Genomic DNA, 26669 nt, shown 5'->3' on the forward strand with positions numbered 1-26669 from the left:
GTGGAGAAATTCATTGATAGGTGGAAAACTTTGGGGGCTTTGTGCAGACAGTTGCCATAAGAGAATGATAAAGTGAACATGTGTTTGAATTTTATGGAGCTGGGAATTGCCTTCGGGCTCACGAGCGCTAATATAAAAACTTTTCGAGAATTAGCGACAAAAGCGCATGCATTGGAGCTAATGGCCAAGAAAATGGTAGCATTTCAGATCAAAACAGATAGGAGAGGATCGAATAGATTGCTGGTAAATACCATTGTTCGAGAAAGAAAGAAAAATATACTTTCTATAATAAGCAAGAAGCAAGAAAGAGAGAAGATTCAGATCAATATAAAGATCGAGTAAACGATTAGTGAATTCGATCAAACGACTATCATAAAGAGTATGATTTTGAAAAAGAAGATGTCGTACCAATGATGGAACAACTATTGGCTGCCGGAACTATTTAGTTACCTCAGCCCAGGCGCCCGGAGGAAGTTGAAATGACTAAAGATAAGAGATATTGCCGTTATCATCATTATGTTGGACATCTGACAGAAAATTGTTTTACGTTAAAAGATATGTTGCAGAGAATGATAAAGCAAGGTGAAATAGTAATGAAAGAGGATGAGAAACGAGATAAGAAAGCGATTGTGAATGCCACATTTGTAGGAGATCCACGGAAGATTGGAAAAGATAAAGGGAAGGCTATTGCAACAATAGAATGGCCAGCAGCGATGGATTCGCTCAGAAATTCTTGTTGTGATTCACAACTTGTTGAACATCCTCTAAAGAATTCAGTCATGGTTTAGCTTCTATTCGCCAAAGAGAGGATGAACCGGTTGGAGAATTCATTAATTGATGGAAAATCCTGGGCGCATCACATTTGCGATTGGTGAAAGAAGAAAAAGAACAAGTTAAGTTGTGCTTGGAATGCATAAGGCCGAGTATTGCGTTAAGTCTCGTGGATTCGAATATACAGATATTTCAAGATCTGATTGAAGAGGCTTGTAACTTAAAAAGGATTATTACAAAAGTGTCTGACTTTTATATAAGCCAGTTGGTTCCGAACCTTAGGAGAAATCCAACTGATATGACTGAGGAAGAAAGAGAAACAAAGAATCGACAAAATGAGCAGGGAGGTTTAGATATAAGAAACATGAATGAACATACAGTTAAGAAAATGAAGAAAGAATTTGCACAGCCCAAGGGTTGAAGGAAGTATTCATTCGAGGAAGATGATATACTTCTTATGCTGAACAAATTGCTAGCAGCCAAAAAGATTAAATTGCCATGGATGAAACGTCCAAAGGAAATGAAGAAAATAAGTGAAGGTGATTATTGTTACTACTATCGTTTCCTCGGACATCGAACGAAAAATTGTTTCAGCTTGAAGAATAAATTACAGAAGATGATTGATAAAGGTGAAATTGTTATAAGGAAAGTGTATGAAATAATAGAAGAAATAAGAGTACACAGGCTAGATTAGTGCAAGAATGGGGGCAATGGTAATCTCGGACGATCGATATGAAATGATGTAGTGTCAGTATATTTGTTAAAGGTCGCGACATCGAGATTTTGATTATGAAGATTATCAGAATAATGCTTCCTAATCAAAAGGAGGCATGACAAGTAGAGGGATGAAAGGAATGCAAAAGACAAAGTCATGTACTCTCCTTCATGAGAATGAATAAAAGGTGCGAATTTTCAATCACTTCTCAAAGCATATCAGGCATATCAAGATTAAGCATGTTAATAATTGTTGTCAAGCGTTGATGATTGCTGTCAAGCATTTGTCGTCATTAAATTTGTCAAACGTTGATTAATTTCATCAAGTATCACCACACACCGATTATTTTTGTCGAATTTGCCAAGTGCTGATGATTATCGCCAAAATTAGCAACTATGGTTGTCGTCATTAATCGCTCATACAAACTCATTTTATCGAAATTGCTATCATCGCTAAGCTGATACACTATTTTAAACTTAATATGAATGTTCTTAGAACATTATTAGCAGTGGCGAAATATCAATTATTGATTCACCATTTTTGGTAGTGGAATAAACAATATAGCCGACCACATATAAAGTTAATGATAGCGATGGTAGCTTATCATTTAAGGTAGCCTAGCCAAGCGCTCAACGACCAACTACGCATAAGACCTATCATCATCGACACTATATATATGTTATTCGGGCAGCAGTGTGGAGCCAGTGGCCCTAAAAAGCTCGTATAGGCCACATCACATGCATACCCATGCGGGCAGCAGACGGAGCCAATGACTAAAAGTCTCCAACAGCCAGTCGCGTGTGAGACCAATGCCGCCTGTAGAGCTTCCAACAGCATCACGGGGAAGGATGAAAATACCCTCCTGTGAATGGGTTTGACCTTACAGGTGAAGAAAAAGCGGGCCGCAGTGTGTGCTCTAGGCTAACCATGCGTAAGACCCCCTCGATTCCTGGTTTGATTCCAGTAGTAACTCATGAGGAAGGAATTTTAGTCTACTCATTGATGGATTGGCGACCTTGGATTTGGTACCTAAAGGTAGCACTTATGCCCCATATGAACTCTAGAGAGTTACTGTGGCTAGCCCTGTGCGTAAATCCCACCGAGTTCACGGCCCTGGTAGCTTCATTGGGCCCCTCTGATGGATCGAGGTTTGTGAACTCCCCGGCCGCGATAAGTCCCGTGAACTCTAGAGAGTTACAGTGACCATCCGTATAAGACCCGACTCCCATATGAGTCTAAGAAACTGTGTTGCTCCACTACTCAAGAGCTTAAACTGTGTGGCTATTTGACTAAATTGAAATCCAGTTCTGCCTACCAAAGCAAAAATCATATTGGAAATCCCATACTAACAATCATAATATATTATCTCAAGCCTTCATTGAATATCATATTAGACAATTGTACAAATAGACATGCGTGAAATAAATTATGATTCGGAGACTTATGAGGAAATAAACTATCTCAAAATATCATGACACCTTCATTGATATATGCTGAAAATCAAAAGAAGCTACATGTAATTTTAAAAAAAAGAACAACAAACAAAAAAAACTCTTTACAGTTCATCTGTAACCCCCAATACTCCTAAATATTTCTGCAAATTTTCCTTTAACTGAACTTGAGCTGTGATGTGTTTTGATCTTGCTTCAAGAATAATTTTTATTTGATCTGGAATGCCAGCTAACTTGCTCTCCAAAGATGCAATTATCTTTTCATTCTTGATTAATTCAGATTTCTCAGCATTGGCAGATTGAATACTGATTCGCAGCTTCTCCTCTGTCTCCTTCATAGTCGATTCTTCTATATGATATTTCAACTCCAGTTGCAACATTTCCTCCTTCAGGGTAGCAATGTGACTTTGAATAATCGTTATGCGGTTAGCGCAAGCCTTCAACTTTTCCTGAAGAGTTGATTGCTCTTGGTTGAATTCAGAAATGGCAGAAGTTATAAGGGAAACCTTCTCTTTGGAAGAAGCTAGCTGTTTTCCATATTCTAATATCTCTGGAGCGATGGTGACATTTTCTACGGATTCCAAAGAGATTATTGAATCACGAAATTTGAGAAGAGAATTGCGTAGGATAGAAATATTAATCTTCGCCATTGTTGCAGTGTTGTCCAAGATCTCGATAGCAACATCCAGATCCAACCACTGATCGGGATCTTTTAAACTATGAACTATTGCTAATATAGAATTTCTCATCAAAATTAATTTATGTGTAAGAACCTTTTTGAAAGATAATAAATCAGACACAGTGGCTACAAAATCAGAGCTTGCTGTACCGCTATGGGAAGGAGTTCCTGTAAGAGAAAAAGTAAAAGAAATTAGAATAAGGCTAAGGGATATAGAAATACTGATAGAGCAAATGATAGATATACCTGTCGCACAAATAAGGATAGCAGGGGGTTGAATTTCCTTGACAAAAGAAGGGACAACTCCCAAAAAATTAGCAAAGGAAGACGCCTTGGCCTCCGTGCTCGAATCCCTAGTAGTTGGAGTTGGAGGATCAGTGGTCTCTACTAGGAAGATAATCCCACGAGCCACCACCTTTGGTGTAACTAGAGGAGTTAAAGGGATTCTTGTTGGGGGTGATGGTGCAATGGGAGGAAGATCTTTAGGAGGAGTATCACCAGTTCTAGTGTCAACAGCATGAGTACTTAGAATAAAATAATAGCAATAAGAAAATAATAGTAATGATAAAGTAGTAATAGCAAATGGAAGATTAAATAATAAAATTGTAGGAAAATTTTACCTGGTGAATATTCATATTACCATAATCCAAAGGTTCTTCATCTTCTTCTTCTATTGTTGGAATTTTTGCAGGAACATTAGCAGTAGGACCTTCAGTTTCGACATTTTGAGGAATTGATGAGGGATGTCCTTCATCGGCAGGAGCACCTTCCGTAATAATATCGGTATCATCCTCACCATCAATATTATCTTCTCCTTCTTCAAAATCATCATTATCATCAGCTTCTTCGTCATCTTCTTTAGTGTCATATTCAACAGAAGCAGTATCTTCAGATGATGAGGCTGAGCTTTCTTCCTCTAGTTCTTCCTCTTCTATTTCTTCAATTACAACTTGCTTCCCCTTAGAAAGAGGAATTTTGTTGCTGCTTAGACGAAGGTCTTCATTAGTTAGGGCCGGAGAAGTTGAAGCAGTAATTCCTTCTTGGGAAAGAGGAGCTTGAGAATGCGATTGAGATGTTGTCATTGGGGAAGTTGAAGCAGTAATTCCTTCTTGGGAAGAAGGAGCTTGAGAAAGCAATTGAGATCTTGTCATTGGAGAAGTTGAAGCAATAATTCCTTCTTAGGGAGAAGAGGCTTGGGAACGCGACCGAGATCTTGTCATTGGAGAAGGCGGAGTAGTGCGAGTAGGTTGAGGAGAAGAGGAAGGAGCCGGATCATCTTGATTTGTGACAATATTGTCTTGAGCAGGAGACAGAACTTCTGTCGCATCTTTAATTGCTATACTGACATAATCTCGGGGAATCTTTTCGAACTCCATGACAATCCCATGGGCTATCCATCCCTCAAGAGTATTGAGTGGTTTTCTCTTGCGAATTGGCTCTTCCAGGGATATTTTTCTACAAATATGACCATGAAAGGGGGCATGACTCTTCTCCGGAATAAAACCTATTCCCTCTTTAAATTTGTGACCCTTGAGCTTTGGCGGCGAAACTCAGATTGGTTCATCTACAAGTAAGAAGTTATTGACCAAGTATGATTGATGAACCCACCATCTCATATAGCCGTAAGAAGTTTGGGTTACACAGTTGCTGCCTAGGATCATGAAAGTAGATCTGACATGACTGGCCAACAAATGCTTCCATATCGTCGCCCAATTACACGAGCCAGTTCCATAGCTGCTCATTCTCCTTGTCACCAATCCATAGTCTTCGAGAATACCTTGATCGAAGTCAAATTGACGGGCGAATGGGCTTGGATAGTAAGGTTCTCTCCAGAACTCTACTCCTCTTACTGGGAGGCTATAAGATTGAATGGATGGGTAAAACGCCCTTTCTCCTGAAGAGAGTGATGCAGTATCTACCATGTCCGTGTCCTCTATATATCGATATAGGTAGAATTGGAAATAATCAATAGTATCAGAATCCATGATCTTGTTGACAACCCAGTCGTATGATCTCTTGGCCATAACACTTTCTGGAAGAACCATAGCGGGATATGGGAAGGGTGGACATATGCCTTTTCTGGAGCTTCGAAGGTCCATGGAAAATAAATACCTAGCCAACCGAGGATGTAATGCCATGGAGTGTATGTCGAAGAAGCACCAATGGTAGGACTCTTTACATGAGTTGCCACTTCCCTAAGGGCTCTATAGATGGAACACGGGACTGGAGGAGTAAGGGAATGCTTGTGGCCTTTCGCCATTGCGCCGGTAATGACAAATACTGTTGGAAAAATGGCGTCTGCCCATTTGGAGCTTAGGAGAATGACCACACTTAACCAGTATACGAGAAATGCTGCCAATTCTCCATAGAGGCTATACTCCGCACGCTCTCTTGTATTTTCACGGAGGTCTGTTAGTTCCTGTGAATGACAACCATTGAACCTAAAGAAAGGAAGAAGAAAAAAAGTGTTAAGAAGTATAAAAAATAAAATGTGATAAGAGATGATTAGTTTGCCGAGGGGGGGGGGGGGGGGGGGGGTGTTTACCGAAAAGCTTTAGTAAAGTGCGTGAGCCATTGCAAGGGAGAAATCTTGTGAATGTTTGGAAATTTAGCCATCTCTTTGAAAAGTTCTATCGTGGTTTCTAAATCGAGGCCACCCAGCCTAGTGAAGAGATGAATGCCAGTTCTTCGTTGGTAGGAACGAATTCATCGTAGAATTTTCTGGTCAGGGGAAGATTAGCGATCCGATGAAGATCCTAAAGAGTAATACTCATTTCACCGGCAGGAAAATGGAAGGAGTTGGTCGTGGGCGACCAGTAATTAAGAAATCCTTTCAATATGGAGGGCTCCTTGTAGAAGTGTTGTGAGGTAACTTTTATCGCATTTTATATATCGATTTTGATCAGGGTCTTCGAATGCTTTGCTAGAATTGCTGTTGCCCAGTCGGAATAATAAGCACGAGAAGTAAGGAGGCCCCTTGTTCTGAATTCTTCTTGGGACCAAAGTGGTTCCTGACCCTTGAAACGTTGCTAGATCGTTTCATAAAAATAAGTAGGAAATAAGGCATGGGGGTTGCAGGAGGGATTAAGAAAAATCATTGGGTGGACTTCACCAATTTGTTACCTTGGTTTCCTCGCTAACAGGATTCCTTCTAGAATTTGAGGTTCTTTTGACACCCAGGATTCTGTATACGCCAGCTTCTCTCCGTCTATATGGTCTGAAGGCTCGTAATTGAGTATGGATTGGTGGCGATGGAGACTTAGTGGGATTACAATCATGCCATCTCTATGAGGGTTATCGAATTTCATGATACCCTCGATTACTCGAATTGACTCCCAAGAGTTTTACAGCCTTCTCTTAATTGTGTTCCTTAATCTTCTCCTGGAATTCCTTAGCTTTATTGTGGTGACACTTCTTTAATCTGGAAGGGGGGAGGAGTTCTTTCTCTAGTTGGTGGTTTCTGGCTCATGGTCGGTAAATGGGTTGTTGTCTTCAACCATTCTTCCCAGTTAAATTCACGACCATGTTTTGGAGGCCGTTCAATCTCACCCATGGAAATTGCTCTATGTATGGGGGAAGGTAGTGTGGCAATGCGATCAGAGAAGTCAAAGGTGGGAAGAACAAGTTCTTTTATATAGGCAGGGCATTTAACAGTGGTCTTTATACGTTTTTGCTGAGGTTGTTCAGGGGAAGGAGAAGGTTCGGGTATTTGAGAGGAAGATGGATTCGGTAGCTCTTGGTGAGAAGGTTGTGTAGTAGAAGGTTCAGCAAGACAGAAAGTTCTCTTGGTACGGGCCATGGTGGAAGGAAGACAAATATTCAAGTTATCCCAAGGGTGGAAGGTTCAAAATTCCAAGTATGGGAAATCTGCAAAGGGATGCGCAAATGAATGTAATTATGCGGAGCAACGCAAAGTGTCAGAAGCCTTGCGCGAATAGAAAGCTGTTGTGCGGGTTCGCGCAAATGTAAATAGTTATGTGGGGATGCAACAGTTGGGCAGAGCTTCGGCAGAGAAAAAATAGAAAGTGAAGAATGAAGGATGGTTCTAGTATTTATAAGGAGTTGGACCTGTTTGAGGGACTTGGTTAGTCTTTGCACGGGTCCGCGCAAACGGAAGTTTTAAGCTGATTAAAAGAGCAAGGTTGATCCTATTTCTTCATCTAGAATGGATAAATAAATAAATTTATTAAATAGCTAGAGTTTCTCAATCCACTAAAAGACCCTTCGATACCATAAAATGGGAGTTCGATCATTCAAATGCGTTGCTCGATGGATCGAGAGAGTTGTTTTATGCCCATTTTTTTTACCATTGGAACTTAATTTCTTTATATAGGGCATTCGATTCTTCGACATTTGGATGGGTTATTTGTTATAATTAGAGATTAGGTGATTTCCCACTCATATCCATCATCTTATGACTCTAAACCCTTGAGATTCAAGTCATCTTCATTGAGATTATCACTTTAATGAAGATTCCAACTTCCCTTATGAAGATGCACTTGATTTTCACCTTGTTCTAGAGGGCCGACTGTAAGACCCGTATCCTAGCTCGTACCGTTCCGTATGCCTCTGTGGTCCTCCCGGTCGAATTTTGGTGACCCGCGACCTGTAGATTTCATTTGCGCTTGACCGCGAGTCACACCCTATTCACCCGAGTCGGTTCGACCCGAGACCTATGTCATTGCGACCATGTCGTCGCTACGATTCCGATGCCTCGTCTCGTGTGTCAATCCGACGTCTAGATCTCAAGATATGACCCGTGTACGATCATAGCGGTGGACCACACGTTGCGGGCCATGGTGTACACATTTTCCCATAATCATAATGAGGATGATGTCATCCTAGGGATGACATCACCCTATTCTACAACCTAACCTACCCCCCTTACCTAGCCTACCCCATAAATGCTCTCTCTTTTTTTTCAAAACTCATTATTACACCTCTTACAACCCATCCTTTCACTCTCTCTATCCTCTCACTTTCTCTCTCTTCTTCTTCACTTCCATTGCTAGCCATGGACGTCCTAAGCAAGCTCCATTTCCAACCCTCTTACCTCTAGATCCTTCCTAATCTAACCCTTAGAAGCCCATCTCCACCATTGGAAGGAGTCCTGGAAGGCTTATGAACCCATGGGAAGAAGAAGAAGGAGAAGATCAAGTGGGTGTTTCTCTCTCTTTCTCTCTCCCTCTCTCTCCCTCTCTTGTTCATTGTTTTGTCTATGAAGATGTGATTGTGTGGCCCACTTAATGAGTTGTGAATGTCCAAACGGCTCATCAAATGGACCTCACTTTGATGTGTGTATTACCCACATCATTCAACTATTTGGGTGACCCATCTGGACAACATGTCCGTAGGTGGGGCCCACCTTAAAATGCATGTCTTAGACAACGGTCCAGCGTCCAGGGACGCTGGACGTTGCCACTGTAAAGAATGAGGACAATGGGTGGAGAAAAAAAAAAAGAAAAGAAAAGGGGGCTTTTGGGATGGGCTGTTGATGCAGGCCCCACCTTGGTGTATGTATAAAATCCACGCCGTCCATTCCGTTTCTCGGCCCATTTTAGACGTTGAGCCAAAAGATGAGGCTGATCTGACAATCAACCGGGCCATACCATAGGAAATAGTAGTGGTTACCGTTAAAGAAACCATCTTGATGTTTTTATTTGCCAAATATGCTGCATATTGGTGTTGTTTAGCTTGTCTTGAGCCGTAGAAGTTAATGGACGGGACGGATTTCCCTGATGTTGGCCCTACCATGGAAAATCTTTAGAAAAACTATTTTCTTAAAAAAAAAAACAAGACGAGGAAGCAGCGCTGACGCTGCTGCTGTCACTGCCAGCGGACGCTGACGGGCAGCGGACGAGCTGGGCCTCACTGCTCTAGCTGTGGGCCCCACCGTGATGTGTGTCGACCATCAACACCGTGCATTTAACGAGTCAGCCTTATACGGAACTCATTCGGGCCACACCATCTAAAATCATGTGAAAACATGCCTAAACATATAAAATCATTTGGTGGGGCCTACCTGAGTTTTGGATGTGATTAAAACTTGGTTTGGACCTCTAATTTTATGGGACACATATAATGGACGGAGTAGATCTGGTTAATGTGGGTCCCACCTAGGATAAAAGAAAAAATAAATAAATATGCATGCATGTCCATTGACGTCTAGACTCTCTGGACGTCCAACGTTAAGTAGGGAGGGTCCCATTGGCCCCAATGGTGGACCCTACCATGATGTATGTTCTACATCCATGCCATTCATTTAATAGGTCTCCTTTTTTGATACGTTGGTTCTAAAAATCAGTAATAAAAAGTTCTTGTATGGCCCACACCATCACCTTTCATGCGGTGGTATGTCAAGCCACATGGAATCAACTGCTGGGGTCCACATGCAGCTTGGATCCACCTGAAACTCGGTTTGGACCCTTAAATTGGTGGGACACACACAATGAATGGGTTGAATTTGTGAACTACATCATGGTGGACCCCAGGATCACATAACCGTACCAAAAGTTTGGTGGACAAATAAATATTACAGTGGCTGCCTTATAAAGAGGTTGTATGGCAAGTAAACATTGCAGTGGGCCCCTGGCCCATGTGACTTTATCAACAGATTGGATGCAAGTAAATGTTGTAGTGGGTCCCAATGTCGTGTGACCCTATCAACAGGTTAAAATAATAATTATAATAATAAAAAATAAATTTATAAATTTTGTAGTGGGCCCCGTGTCTATATGACCTTATTAAAGTTGGATGTAAATAAATATTACGGTGACCGGTTGGATGCAAATAAATATTATAATGGGGCCCTGGCCCATGTGACCCTATCACCGACTAGTTTGGATGGAAAATAAACATCATGTTGGGGTTGGATGGACAGTATGTTGGGCCCTAGGATGGGTGGAAAATAAACATTTTGGTGGGTCTTACTTAAGACCCATTTATGTATGTGTTGTGTCCACAATTGTGGACCTCCATAACGGGATATGTGACTTATCTATGCCTTCCATCCCTATGGGACTCACCACGATGCATGTGTTTCATCCAACCGTCCAACCATTTTTGGAAAAATGATTTTAAGGTTTAGGATGAAAATAATACAGATTTATTTATCAAGTGGACCATAGTGCACGGTGAGGATTGAACGGCTATCTTTGAAATCCTGAGACCTTATGATTAGATTAGATGGGAAATAAATGTTATGGCGGGCCTTGAAAATTTTAGTAGTGGAAATCATTATCACCACTTATATTTGAGTGTGGCCCATTTGATATACATGGGGCCCATTGGTGTGGCCCATTTGATGTATGTATGACCATGTTATGAGGCCTACTTTGATGTATGTTGTGGCCCATTTGTCAGGCCCACTTTGATGTATTTTTATCCACGCCATCCAGGGTAGGCACCCCATTATGATATATATCAGGGCTCATGGGTCGAGGCCCATTAGTGCTGCCTATTTGATACAACCCACTTAATGTGTACGAGGCCCATTAGTGCGGCCCATTGATGCAGGGCCTATTGTGACATGTATTGGGCCCATGACGCGTGACCCATTTGATGTGTATAAGACCCATGGGTAGGGCCCACATATTATGTATTTGAAGCCCATGAGCAGGGCCCACCTGAGGTTTATATATGGGCCCCATTAATGTGGCCCACTTGTATTTGAGGCCCACGGGTTGCGGCCCATGGGTCGTGGCCCATTGTGATATATACTCGGCCCATACGTCGTGGCCCATTGAGATGTGTTTCCGACCCATTTAGTGAGGCCATTGTGAAATATTCCTACTCATGTGATGAGGCCCATCGAGATGTATTTCTGGCTCATTGATGCGGCCCAATGATGCCACCCACCGTGATGTGCATATTAGGCTAATGGTGCGGCCCAATGTATCGACCCACGGTGATGCGTAGGCCCACGTGCTGCGTGTGTAAGGCCCACCTGTGATGACTATTTGAGGCCACCTGTCGGATATTTGGGCCCACCTTATGTTTGACTCTACATGGGCCACTACTTGGGAGCAATGTTGGTTAAATGTCCACTTTGATGGGCGATGATGGTTGAATGTTCATATTGTGACCTTCCCATAGGCCATGTTCGACCAATCAATGAGGCTGATTATTGATCGATTCTGATTGACGTGACTGATTTGCCGATTCTGATTATCAACTACCGATTATGATTGTTGTGGTCGATTGGCCGATTATCGATCAAGGCCAATCATCGTGGCCGATTGTGGATTCCTATTGTGATGTATATACTGACCGTAGGTACAGGACTACTATGTTGTATAAAGGCCCATTGACGTGGCCCATTGTGATGAATATGTAGCACATGTGATGCGACCCGACCCATGTGACGCGCCCATTATGATTGCGAAGCCCATTGTGGTGTGTTTAAGGGCTAGGCTATGGAGCCATTGTGATGTATATGAGGCCCATGTGAGAGGCTTATCGTGATATGTATTAAGCTCTTAAGTAAGGCCCATGGTGTTCTATATTTGGCCCTTGTGTGAGGTCATGGGTCCACTATATCTTAGGATCCATGAGGGCCATTCCTTAGGGGCAATGTTGGTTAAATGTCCACATTGTCCAGGCCGATTGTCGATACCGATTATGAGTATGTGACAACATGGCATCATGATACTTGCCCATACGCATTATCTGTATGTTTGTTATGAGATGTGGTTGATCATTGCACATGTCATTGAGCATATTATTATGACTCCCTGATAGGCGGAGATTATCTCACATGAGCGCACGGTATACGAAGGATTGATACATGACTAGATTGTATGACTCATGCATCTTGCATTATGATTACTGTACGCCCTAGTGACATTAGGGTCGTAGCCTCCACAGGCATATCGTGGATGGCTAGACGGGACATCGAAAATTTATTCTAGCATCGGGCTGCTATAGATGACCATAGGTGAAAATCCCTAAACCCTCTTGGTACCAGAGGATGCCCCAATGTCGAGATCGAGTGGATACATGAGCGCCAGAGTGCCGAATACCAGGAGGCTGCATCTCCCACTCTGTCGTGGTCGGTTGGGAGGGGGTGTGGCCTTACTCACCCGAGCGTAGGGGGTAATACTAGGCTGAGTTTGACCAACTCGTGAATGAGTCTGCTATTGACGTGCCGGATTGGTATTGGGAGACTATTGGCAAGGCGGATAGTGAGGTTTCTTATGCTCACTTGGACTGTGCGGCTGGGAGAGCGGCAGTGCCATTTGAAGTGTACTAAACTGATCCAGAGATGAACCGTTGATATGTGGATTTAGTGAGCAGAGTTGCATACTCATTCATGCATTCATTCATTCACTATCTACTCGGGTTGGTGGTATGCAACTAGTTGTTACGTGTGCCTTCGCAATGGCCAGGATTTCGGTTGGGGTGCGCGACTAACCTCTGAGATCGGGAGTTTACCACATTGAGTCCGACTATCCAAATTTAGGTATGGGACTGGTTTGGATAGAAGTCCCTTGTGATGGACCCCATAGCCTGCGATACTACGTACTACCATCCCGACTTCACACTCCAACATGGTCATTCCATTTGCACCGCATGTTGCATTACATCCGTGGCATACGACATCTTGGGTTACTGTGTTTCTGCATTTATATGGTTTAGATATGGCTGACGTATTTGTGAACACATAAGGGATTATATACCCCATTGCATTCTCGGCATTTGATATTTGACTCTTTATGACTCCTCGTTTGCGTAGCTGTTATATATTGCGTATTCTGATATTGATTGGCTCATGGACTTGCTCGTATTTCCGCTTACTCTGTTATCGTATGATCTATGATCTTGTGAGTATTTCTGTTTACTCTGATAATTTCTGCTCTTGTCAATATTTCTGCGTACTCAGATAATTCATGATCTTGCTAGTATCTTTGCTTATTCCGATATTGTACGATTTATGGATTACCAATATACTTCCAGTTTGTATAATAATGACATTGTATTGAATACTTGGCACTTACCTTGTGCACACACTTACACCACCCCTAAGCTTATAAGCTTATGCACGATAGATGCGTGCGGTGTTATTAGGTTGCAGCAGCGTTGAGCTTGGAGCGTGCGGTTGTATTTTAGAGCTTTGATTTCGATATATGTATTTTCCCTTTCAAGATTGTACTCAAATGATTATATTAGTGGATATGTGATGATGATGTTGCCTTTGTCAATTGGGTAATCTTGTGGTTATGCTTATTATGAGTTAAATGTACAAAAAAATTAAAAAAATCCTCCTTGTAGGATCCTAGGATCTAAATCTGACATCTTCATTGAGATTATCACTTTAATGAAGATTCCAACTTCCCTTATGAAGATGCACTTGATTTTCACCTTGTTCTAGAGATTAGACATGAACTTATAGTCAAATCCTTGTTTGAACTCTCTAGACTACACATCTAGTTGAATTCCCTAGGTTTACAACATTCTTATAAGTTGTAGGAGATTCCACCACCTCCCGTGCCTTGGAACATCACATGCAAGGTGAACATTCATAGGAGTTGAAACATCGATATCACCAATCGGGGGAGCAATTGAGGAGTGGATTCAAGCACATGAGAGATTTAAAGAAGCGACTCAAGCACGACACGTCAAAGGGGCTCAATTCGATAAGTGTCATGTGTGAATCCATATCTCTTTCCTTGTGTAGGATTGCGGATAAGAGTTTGTGATATAAACTTAAATAGGTTCTTGTGTAGGACCTAAGCTAGTGGGATTACAATCATGCCATCTCTATGAGGGTTATCGAATTTCATGATACCCTCGATTACTCGAATTGACTCCCAAGAGTTTTACAGCCTTCTCTTAATTGTGTTCCTTAATCTTCTCCTGGAATTCCTTAGCTTTATTGTGGTGACACTTCTTTAATCTGGAAGGGGGGAGGAGTTCTTTCTCTAGTTGGTGGTTTCTGGCTCATGGTCGGTAAATGGGTTGTTGTCTTCAACCATTCTTCCCAGTTAAATTCACGACCATGTTTTGGAGGCCGTTCAATCTCACCCATGGAAATTGCTCTATGTATGGGGGAAGGTAGTGTGGCAATGCGATCAGAGAAGTCAAAGGTGAGAAGAACAAGTTCTTTTATATAGGCAGGGCATTTAACAGTGGTCTTTATACGTTTTTGCTGAGGTTGTTCAGGGGAAGGAGAAGGTTCGGGTATTTGAGAGGAAGATGGATTCGGTAGCTCTTGGTGAGAAGGTTGTGTAGTAGAAGGTTCAGCAAGACAGAAAGTTCTCTTGGTACGGGCCATGGTGGAAGGAAGACAAATATTCAAGTTATCCCAAGGGTGGAAGGTTCAAAATTCCAAGTATGGGAAATCTGCAAAGGGATGCGCAAATGAATGTAATTGTGCGGAGCAACGCAAAGTGTCAGAAGCCTTGCCCGAATAGAAAGCTGTTGTGCGGGTTCGCGCAAATGTAAATAGTTATGTGGGGATGCGACAGTTGGGCAGAGCTTCGGCAGAGAAAAAACAGAAAGTGAAGAATGAAGGATGGTTCTAGTATTTATAAGGAGTTGGACCTGTTTGAGGGACTTGGTTAGTCTTTGCACGGGTCCGCGCAAACGGAAGTTTTAAGCTGATTAAAAGAGCAAGGTTGATCCTATTTCTTCATCTAGAATGGATAAATAAATAAATTTATTAAATAGCTAGAGTTTCTCAATCCACTAAAAGACCCTTCGATACCATAAAATGGGAGTTCGATCATTCAAATGCGTTGCTCGATGGATCGAGAGAGTTGTTTTATGCCCATTTTTTTTACCATTGGAACTTAATTTCTTTATATAGGGCATTCGATTCTTCAACATTTGGATGGGTTATTTGTTATAATTAGAGATTAGGTGATTTCCCACTCATATCCATCATCTTATGACTCTAAACCCTTGAGATTCAAGACATCTTCATTGAGATTATCACTTTAATGAAGATTCCAACTTCCCTTATGAAGATGCACTTGATTTTCACCTTGTTCTAGAGATTAGACATGAACCTATAGTCAAATCCTTGTTTGAACTCTCTAGACTACACATCTAGTTGAATTCCCTAGGTTTACAACATTCTTATAAGTTGTAGGAGATTCCACCACCTCCCGTGCCTTGGAACATCACATGCAAGGTGAACATTCATAGGAGTTGAAACATCGATATCACCGATCGGGGGAGCAATTGAGGAGTGGATTCAAGCACATGAGAGATTTAAAGAAGCGACTCAAGCACGACACGTCAAAGGGGCTCAATTCGATAAGTGTCATGTGTGAATCCATATCTCTTTCCTTGTGTAGGATTGCGGATAAGAGTTTGTGATATAAACTTAAATAGGTTCTTGTGTAGGACCTAAGCTGTCGTATAAGGCCAAATTCACTAGACACATGTGCGTACGTGTTAATCTCCTTGGGAGCATCTGACAGGAATAAGTGTAGGTTCATGGATTAGGACTAAGGTTATTGGTTACTTGATAGAAAACCAATTAAGTCTCCGAGGGAGCCTCCGACTGGAGTGTACGTTAGGTTTTTGTGTAGGACCTAGGTCCTTGCACTGGGCTTTGAAGGTTGGAGGTGAACTTGTTGAAAACGTCCTATATTGAATACGGTACAGTCAAGGAAAGTGCATCCACTGGAGTATAGTAGGGAAACTAAACTACTATATATGCTTGTGCTTGTGATTATGAATTGTGTACATTTCTAATTATGCTTATGTGATTGATTAGTTGAATGATTTGAATGCATAATTCAGATTGTATGCTAGGCACTTAACTTATTAAGCACACACAAGTTCACCATCGATTATAGACTACTTGCTTGAATTGGCATATTTGTTGTAGTCTATGTGATTAGACCCACTATTAGCTTAGAAGCTTTAGTGTTAATTACCTTAATTAGTTTAATTGGTAAATTGATATAATTAGGTAATTGGATTTAATTGGCAAACTTTTAAGTGGTGCCGTGATAGACAATTTAGGACATAACCATTCAGTCCTTGACTCCACCAAGCTTGCACATGTGCCGTGGTAGACAATCTACGGAATTTCAATTGGTATCAGGGCGGGTTCCTCTTGAAAGGCTTAACCGCCTGGAGTGAGATCTAAAGGAGCTTTGGAATGATGCCTACTTATAAGGGAAGAGCTAAGGTTACCCAAGAAAATGAAAAAAATTGGTAAATCTTTTAGTATGGGTATGCCTTTTGGGGATAATAGAATATTTAAACTTGACAGTTACATCTTTGCCTCTACCCCTCCGATAATCTAAACAGACTTGTCTACTTCTGAAAGTAGTTCAAGAGCATCTCTTGTGTGCCATGGTTGTGGAGATATTAGGCACCTTAGATTTGAATGCTTGATATTAAAAAGTAGAGGTGGGCATTGAGTCGAGTTGGATAGAGTTAGGTCCAACTCGACTCGATCTGGTTTTGTCAAATCCCTGACCCGAACTCAATCCGACTTGGGACTGAGTCCAACAGGCCTGACTCGATTTGAGTTCGGATCTTGGCTGGGTTGACCCGAACCAAGTTGTTCACAACCCTAAGTGTAGGGTCGCGATGCAGTAATAATCTCGGTGAGACCGAGGTTGAATCCACAGGGACTAAACTTGTACGTTTTCTAAAAGTAACTAGAACTAGAACTAGATGAAGATCTAAAGCAGAAATCTGAATTTAAAGGAGTAATTGTGAATAAGATTTAAACTATCAATTGAAAGTGGGAACTAAGGTGCCAAGGATCCACTTGTAATAATTGAGATGCTACCTTACTTGATTCAAGAGATCCAGTTGGAATCAGAGTCCTATCTTATCCAGATAGAGAAAGAGATGGCCAAATCTCCGAACTTCTCATTGATCTAGTCTCAATGGAAAAGAATTACGGAGTTTGGAAGGGATACCGTCACCCAACCATGCCCAAGGGATGATGATGAACAACAGGATTTACCAATTCCATAATCTCAAAGAGGAAAAGAAGATATTTAAAGCTATCGCAGACTCAATTGTAATTGTAATCACAACAAACCATTGAAAACTGAAAATATTCCTTTAAAATCAACTAGAAATCAATGAATTTTAAAATAAACATGAATCAAAATAAAGTAAACATCCCAATTATGCTACAAGCTTCACCTCTTAGCCCTAGCTAAGAGGTTTAGCCAACCATAGTCGTGATTGAACTAAAGTCTCTTAAAAAAAATAAAAAAACTATTAAGGAAGAAGAAGAAAGACTTTTGGAGGCGGCTCTCCACCCTTTAGCTCCACTCCTTAAACCCTAGATGATGCCTATGAACATCCTAGGAACTCCTATTTAAAGTTATGAAGCTCTATCTTACGCACCGACTTGGAATTTTCGTAATCTGTTGTGAAACTGCCTCAATTTACGCAGTCCACAACTTTTCTGCATTACACTTTGGTAGGGTCGAAGTAGGGTTCGGTCGGACTGAATGAAGATTAAAAATTACACTTTCTCACTAGACAATTCTGCACGATTTCGGTTACACCGAAGTTGCCTTCGGTCACACCGAAATTGCATCTGAAGTTTATGTGTAGAGTACTTAGGTGGGACCGAAATTGGCTTAGGTGGGACCGAAGTTGTCTTCGGTCGCACCGAAGTTGGCTTAGGTGGGACTGAATTAAGCCTGAAAATCTTGATTTCTTGCTGGACTGTTTTATGCAATTTTGGTTGGACCGAAGTTGTCTTAGGTGGGACTGAATTGTCTGATTTTTCTTCTATTTAACTTATGCTTTTGCCAGTCTTTTCTCCATCCTTTGTACTTGGTTTTCTTAGATCTTTGGCATGTAAATTCTTCATTCTTGGTCCACTATCATTAAATTCAGAGGCAGTCAAATCTGACAACAGTCACAAGCTTTGCAGAACTCATGAGTGTCCTTGAACATAGTGGGCCAATGGAAGCCGCACTGTAAAATTTTAGTCATGGTCTTTTTAGTAGAAAAGTGACCACTACAGGCCTAAGAGTGATCGAAGGAGATGACACTTTGGTGTTCATTGTCTGGCACACATCTCCTTAGAATTTGGTCAGGGCAATATTTAAATAAATATGGGTCATCCCAGAAAAACTTACGAACCTTAGTGAATTTTTTTTCTTATATTGCATAGTCCAATGTGTTGGTGTGAAACCTGTGCCAAGATAATTGGCAATATCAACAAATCAAGGTAAGTGGGAGAGTTTAAACAGTTGTTTATCAAGGAACATGTTATTTATAAGTGTCGTCTCAAGGGAATTAGGGAGGTCAAGTCTTGAAAGATGGTCAGCCACTACATTCTCTACTCCCTTTTTGTCTCGTATTTTCAAATCAAATTCTTAGAGTAGGAGGATCCATCTTATCAAGTGGGGCTTAGCATCATTCTTAGAAAGAAGGTACTTGAGCGCATGCATCAGTGTAGATGATGATCTTAGATCCAATCAAGTAGGACCTAAATTTGTCCAAAGCGAATACTACGGCGAAGAGTTCCTTCTCCGCAGTAGAGTAATTCACTTAGGCAGGATTTAAAGTTTTACTTGTATAATGAATAACATATGGCTTCTTTTCTTTTCTCTGGTTTAACACCTCCCTAATAGCATAGTCAGAAGCATCACACATAATTTCAAAAGGAATACTCCAGTCAGATGTTGCATGATAGGTGCGGTGGTCAACATGCCTTTGAGCTTAGAAAAAGCCTCTTGGCATTGCTCAGTCCACTTGTATGGTACATCCTTTTGAAATAAATTGCATAAAGGACAAGAGAGGTGACTAAAGTTCTTTATAAATCGTCTGTAAAATCCGGTGTCCTAAGAATGATCGCACATCTCGTATGCTCTTGGGTGGAGGTAGGTTAGAGATAAGATCAATTTTAGCCTTATATACCTCAATTCCCTTGGACGAGATGATATTTCCAAGAATAATTCCTTTACGAACATGAAATGACACTTCTCCTAATTTAGTACTATATATATATTTTTTTAGATTTTCCAAACATTCACTGAAGGATGGATTAAAGACAGAGAAGTCGTCCATGAAGATCTTTAAATATTGTCCCACCATGTTAGAAAAAATACTCAACATACATCGCTGAAAAGTGGCAGGGGTATTGCATAGTCTGAGGGGCATCCTTCGGTAAGTAAATGTGCCATAAGGACATGTGAATGTTGTCTTTTCCTGATCTTCAATGGCTATCTCTATCTAATTGTAGCCCGAATATCCATTAAGGAGGCAATAGTAAGAGTGACCAGCTAGCCTTTCCAAAATTTGATCAATGAAGGGCAAAGGAAAGTGGTCCTTACTCATGCCGGTATTCAATTTCCTATAGTCAATGCACACTCTCCAACTAGTAGTAACTCTAGTTGGCATGAGTTCATTGTCAGTATTGGCTATGATGGTGATTCCGGACTTCTTAGGAACCACCTGAGTTGGACTCACCCATTGGCTATCGGATATGGCGTATATGATACCCACATCTAATATTTTAAGTACCTCAGCCTTAACCACTTCTTTCATGTATGGATTTAATCTACGTTGTGGTTGCTGAGAGGTCTTCGCATTTTCCTCAAGATGAATGCAGTGAGTACAAATTAAAGGGTTGATTCCCTTGAGGTCTACAATCGACCATCCAAGGGCTCCTTTGTGCTCAATGAGAGTAAAAATAAGCATACTCTCCTGTTCTTCCTCAAGGTGGGAAGAAATCACCACTGGGTATGTCTCATTTTGACCTAAATAGACATATTTAAGATCAGAGGGCAAAGGTTTTAGGTCAAGCTTCGGTGCTTTAAGGCTAAACAGTAGAGGCACTACATTAGTTTGGGGTAATTCTTCAAATTGTAGCCTCCACCGGTTAATTTCAAGTACCAGTGTAGTATCAAGCATGTCATCCATCCCTAATCATGTCATCATCCAAATTGGGGGAGTGTGCCAAGAACGTCTCTAGAGGGTCAGAGGATATGGTTATCAAAGCTCTATCTTCCGCGAAAGAGTCTATCATATTAATGTCATGGGCCTCATCATCATCCTCTGCCTGTCTGTTCATGTTGAAAAAAATATTGAGCTCCAATGTCATATTTCCAAAAGACAAATTCATGACCTCATTCCTACAATTGATGATAACATTGGATGTAAAAAGGAATAGGTGACCAAGTATGACAGGAATTTGAGTGCTCATATCTGTGATGGGCTGAGTATCCAAGACGATAAAAATAACTGGATAGTAGAATTTATCAACTTGAATCAACACATCCTCAATCATCCCCCTCAGTACACGAACTGAGCTATTAGCAAGTTGTAATGTGGTCCGGTTGGGTTTTAATTTACCTAGACCCAGTTGTTCATAGACCGAGTAAGGGTCAGATTTATGCTCACCCCCAAGTCAAGAAGTGCGTTCTTAATTTGGTGATTTCCAATTATGCAAGTCATAGTTGGGCTACTAGGATCTTTATATTTTTATGGTACACTTTGCTTGAGGATGGCATCACTTTCTCTATCAGGAAATTTTTTTTTTTGATACTTTGCCACCTCTTAGTTTTGCATAAGTCTTTTAGAAATTTAGCATATGAAGGAATTTGTTTTATGACATCCAGGAGAGGGATGCTGACCTTTACTTGTTTCAACACCTCTAGAATATTCTGTGAGTTGGCTAGAGGTTTTCGTGCAATCAACCGTTGGGGGAATAGAGCAATTGGCTTGCTCAAAGGTTCCGGATCTAATCCATGTGGAGTAGTGCTAAGTATATCATCTGTGTCTTCTTCCGGGTACTTAGACTTTTCAGCCCTTACCATAATAGATTTGTCAATTGCTTTTCTACTCCTAAGAGTGGTGATAGACTTAGCTTGCTCCATCTGATTTAAAGACCTTGGGTCACTAATTTCACATTGCGGTTTTGGATTGGGGAGAGGTTGGGTTGGAAACATCCCTTTCTCCCCACTCGCTAAATGTGCCTCAATCCTTTGAATGGATTTTTTAAGATTTCGGAAGGCTTGTAATGTGTTTTGATTGAAAAGCTCTTGATTTTGAATGTGTTTTAAAACCGGATCCTTCTGAGGTTTCCCTTGATTTAAGAATTGGTTAGAGAATCCTTGAGGAGTAACAATTTGTCCATTCCTCCAACTGAAGTTTGGATGATTTCTCCAACTTGAATTGTATGTGTTTGACGTGAGTCCTTTGAAAGGCCTTTGGTAGTTGTTCACGGCATTCAATTTCTCATTCAGTATTTCTTGGAAAGCAGGTATTATTGGACAATTTTTAGTTGTGTGAATATTACAAACACAAATACCGTAGACAACTTCCTTAGCCTTATCCTTCTTAAGTTCCATGGCCTCAAGTTTCCTTATGAGACTGGCCACTTTAGCATTTAAATCATCTTCCTCTTTCAAAAGATATATCCCGCCCTTCTCCTTTGATTGAGTAGGTTTAGACTAGGTCTTGGGGAGATGTCCCATGATTATGCGGTTTTAGTGAGTTTTTCAAAGTAATCCCACACATCATCGACATCTTCATTCATGAATTCCCCATTGCACATTGTCTCGACGAATTAGCGCATGAAAGATTTTAGTCCTTCATGGAAGAAACTTGTTATGCACCACATTTTAAAAACGTGTTGTGGGCATGAACTGACAAGATCTTTGAATCGCTCCCAACATTGAAAGAATGTTTTATCTTCCTTTTGGGTGAAGTTCATGATCGACTTTCTAATGGTGTTCCCTTTATGGCATGGGAAGAATTTCTTTATGAATTCCCTTGTCATGTTGTTCCATCTACTAATAAATCGTAGGCGTATTGAATGCAACCACTGTTGAGGCATAAAAAATATTCCATTACATGTCCATAGCATTAGTCAGAGAATTCCATGGTGCAAATCCTTTCCAGGGTTGGGCACTCCTTATTTTGGTAAAAAGCAGTGACTGGGGGTATTTGGTAAAAAGCAGTGATTGGGGGTATTTTGGTAAAAAGCAGTGACTGGGGGTATTTTGGTAAAAAGTAGTGACTGGGGATATTTTGGTGAAAAACAGTGACTGGGGGTATTTTGGTAAAAAGCAGTGACTGAGGGTATTTTGGTAAATAGTAGTGAATGGGGATATTTTGGTAAAAAGAAGTGAAGATGGTATTTTGGTAAAAAGGGGTGCATGGGTGTCATTTTAATGAAGAAGTGGTTGTACACCACTATTTAAGGAAAAAATGGTTGAACACCACTATGTAAGGAAAGAGGGTGGAAGTTGTATAAAGAAAGAAGTGGTAGTGAACACTACTATGTAAGAGAGAGATGCCTATAAATACCCCTCCCCATGCCACATTTGAAAGGTTGTTGGTTGGAAGGCAAGAAGGAAGATAAGAGATAGAAAGCATTGTGGAGCATCAATTGCACAAAGGGAGAAGGCCTTTGCACCATTCGAGTAAGGGAGAAGGCCTTTGCATCATTCACGCAATGAAAAGATGGAAAGAAAACCTTTTACGCCATCCGTGCAATGGACATGGGAGCAAATCCCTAGGCGCCACTTTGTGTGGGAGCTTGTCTTAAAGATAGGCTTGCGCCATCCGCACATATGAAATTAGGAAAAAGCCCCTAGCGCCACTCCATGTGGAACAATGTCCAGACAAAAGGCTTTTGTTGTCCTAAAGAACCCTTTGCGCGAACCCGCGCAACCACTTTTGCAAGAAAAAACCTTTGCGCGAACCGCGTAACCACTTTTGCAAGAAAAAACCTTTGCGCGAGCCGTGCAACCACTTTTGTGAGAAAAACCCTTTGCGCGAGCGCAACCATTTCTGCAAAAAGCCTCTGTATGTGGAGGCATGTCAAAGAGAAAACTCCATGCGCCACTTCTCTCTCCCTTTTGTCCTGAAGGCAGGCTTTTCTTGTCTTGATGGAAACTCCATGCACCACTTCAAGAGGAGTTTGTCTTAAAGACGGCCTTTTGTTGTCTTAACGGATACTCCATGCGCCACTTCTCTCTCCCCTTTGTCTTAAGACAAGGCTTTTCTTGTCTTGATGGAAGACCTTTTGCACCACTTCAAGAGGAGTTTGTCTTGAAGACGACCTTTTGTTGTCTTAACGGATACTCCATGCGCCATTCTCCATGGAAGCATGTCCAAATGCATGACTTTTCTCCACATTTCAAGGGTTGTGCGCGCCACATTTCAAGGGTTGTGTGCTCCACATTTCAAGGGTTCGCGCTCTACATTTCAAGGGTTGTGCGCTCCACATTTCAAGGGTTGTGCGCTCCACATTTCAAGGATTTGCGCTTCACATTTCAAGGGTTGTGTGCTCCACCTTCAGAGGAAAATAAAGGAAATACAAAGTACAGAAAGAGAATTCTAGAAGAAAGAAGAATCTGTCTGTACAATTGGGAGAATGAATGGAAGGATGATCAGAACCTATTGCATGACCAAATCAAGTCTCTTCAAGTCTGCACAACCCATTCGCCTTTGTGATGAACATCGAAAGCGTCAAAATGCTGCCGAAATTGCCATCGGACTGTCTTTTCTTTCATTCATTATGTTGCATTGATTGTACTCTATTTTCAGAATCAAGGGAATCTGAGGATGTAAATGAACTCAGAATAAGATATCTTGTGATCATTGTTCTCTCATTATTTCTTTGTTTATCATTGAATAATTCCCCAAATCAGACGCATTCGTTTCTTGTCGAAACAAAATAGCAACTCTGTTGGGGAATTTCTTTTCAATGATAACTTAGAAAATATTCAGAGAACATTTATCACTTTTTGGCGTCTATATAGATGCCAAAATGGCGACTCTCAGTGGGAACATCCTCCCCTTCACCTCTAAAAATAAAGTACAATTTTATTTAATTAAAGTAACTAACACTCTGTTCTGAATGACAGGTATACCACAATGACTTTTCTCCCGACTAACATCATTGTCTACTTCATACCTAATGGATTTCTACTAGAAAGTATCCGAGAAGATCAAATCAGTTGCGATCAAGGACAGACAATGCCAAGTAATGTTCGGAATAGTTTTTGCTTCACCGGTAGCGCAACAAGATGATAAAGGACATATGATGGAAACATCCAAAAGACGAAAGGTTCAATCTTCTCTCACAAAGAATATTGTCCTACCGAGTATGGATGATAGGTCGATCATGTGAAATGTTACAAGGCGCGGTTTTACCTCACTCACTCAAATTATCCTCCTCGACAGCATCAGCAAATGCAGTTTTCACTTTCCCTAAGGAAGGCCTTCAGATAAGAAGTTAGTTCGACTGAATTAGGTGCTGCTCGCTAACAAGTAGACGAATCAATTAACGAATTCATCAGTCAATAGAGAACCCTGGGGGCATTGTCACAACTTGACAAAGTAGAAAAGCAAGTCAATTTGAAAAGAATCAAAGTGAAGCTACTCAACTCTTATATGAATCGGCTATTTCAAAGTCTCAAGAGAACAACAACAGATATTGCCGAAGAAAGAAAGCAAAACAAACGATCGTTAAAAGTAAAGAGTTGAAATTCCAATAAAGAGAACATCGACGATTTTACAAATAAGAAAGTAAAGAAAGGACTCGGACAATTCAAGGACTATAGGAAATATACATTTGAAGAAGACAACATACTCCTTATGATGGCTAGCTGTGGAGAAAATCGAATTACCACGGCTAAAGTATTCAAAGGATATGAAGCAAAGAAGAAAAGGTCTTCTACCGAAGATGACCAACGATAATAAAATTGTCATAGAGATGACATATGAAATAAGAGAGAAAGTAATGATATATGGTCCCGATTGGAGATATTCACTCTATAGAAGAACAGACAAGAAGAAAGCAAGACAAGTATATTTATCATGGGAGTAAACTTTCATCAATATACCTACTAGTTCAGTAAAATATATCATCCCTGAATACCAAGAAGATTCATGGCATTTTAACTCAGAAGATTCACAATGTAATTATTCAGGGGGCAGACAAAAGCATACAATATACGTTATCCTTAAAGATAATTACAGTTTTGATTTCAAAGATTATTAACATAATACTTTCAAATCAAAAGGGGGCAAGATAAGTAGAATATCAACAAGGCCAAAGTTTCAGATAACCAAAGTCTCAGAATCCAAAGTTTTAGATAAACAAAGTCTCAGAAATTCCAAGTCTCAGAATGCCGATGTCATACATGAATAAAAGGCAAATTCCCAAGCATATCAAGTTGAAGTATATTATTATTGTCGAGCACTGACGATGATTACTGGATTAGATTAGCAAAATTACCATTGCCATTGCCAAATCACTAACATGAAGATGATTCTATTATCGAAATTTATCAGAATTGATATTATTACCAAGCTGAAGCTCCATTCGGACCAAATCTTATAATATCATCAACAGCAGCAGGGGCGATATATCAATCATTGATCTGTTATCTTCAATTATTGATTTGTTATTTTTAGCAAAGCCTGTACGATCAATTATCACGTCAACAACAATAGTTTATCATTTAAGGCAGCCTAGCCCCGCCTTATACGACCAACTATGTATAAGGCCTATTATCATCACCATTCGAGTAGTAGTGAGAAGCCAGTGGCCCTAAAAAGTCTGTGAAGGCCATCATATACATACCCATGCGGGCAGTGGATGGAGCCAGCGACTGAAAGCCCTAAAAGGCCAAAAGTCCTCAATGGCTAGTAATGCGTAACACCAATGCCGTCTGTATAGCTTTCCAACAGCGTCACGGGGAACGGATGAAACTTCCCTCCCGTGAATGGGTCCGACTTTGCAGATGAAGAAAAAGCGGACAGCAATGTGAGCTCTTTGGCCATGTCTTAGTAGCTTCACTGGGCCCCTCTAATGGATCGCGGTTTGTGAACTCACTAGGCTGTGAGAAGTCCAGCGAACTTATAAGAGTTACAGAGACATCACGTGAGACTCGACTCCACTACTCGAGAGTCTAAAAAACTGCGTTGCTCCACTACTCAAGAGCTTAAACTGTGTGTTGCTCCACTACTCAAGAGCCTAAATTGTGTGTGTAAGTGTTAGTCCAGTCAAGTCCAATCTAGTCAAGTCTAGTCTAGTCTAGTTCAATCTAGACTAGTCAAGTCAAGTCCAATCAAGTCAGGACAAGTTCAGTCT

The 26669-nt window shown here is 40.9% G+C and overlaps 1 non-coding gene across 1 annotated transcript; it reads left to right on the forward strand.

Annotated features, from left to right (window-relative positions):
* Positions 1 to 22185: 22185 nt before the first annotated feature.
* Positions 22186 to 22292, forward strand: LOC131228382 (small nucleolar RNA R71). Its single transcript, XR_009162886.1, has one exon. It is a non-coding gene; the product is annotated as a small nucleolar RNA R71 (small nucleolar RNA).
* The last annotated feature ends 4377 nt before the right edge of the window (positions 22293 to 26669 follow it).

This window comes from Magnolia sinica, chromosome 15 (assembly GCF_029962835.1).
Source record: "Magnolia sinica isolate HGM2019 chromosome 15, MsV1, whole genome shotgun sequence".
NCBI classification, from domain to species: domain Eukaryota; kingdom Viridiplantae; phylum Streptophyta; class Magnoliopsida; order Magnoliales; family Magnoliaceae; genus Magnolia; species Magnolia sinica.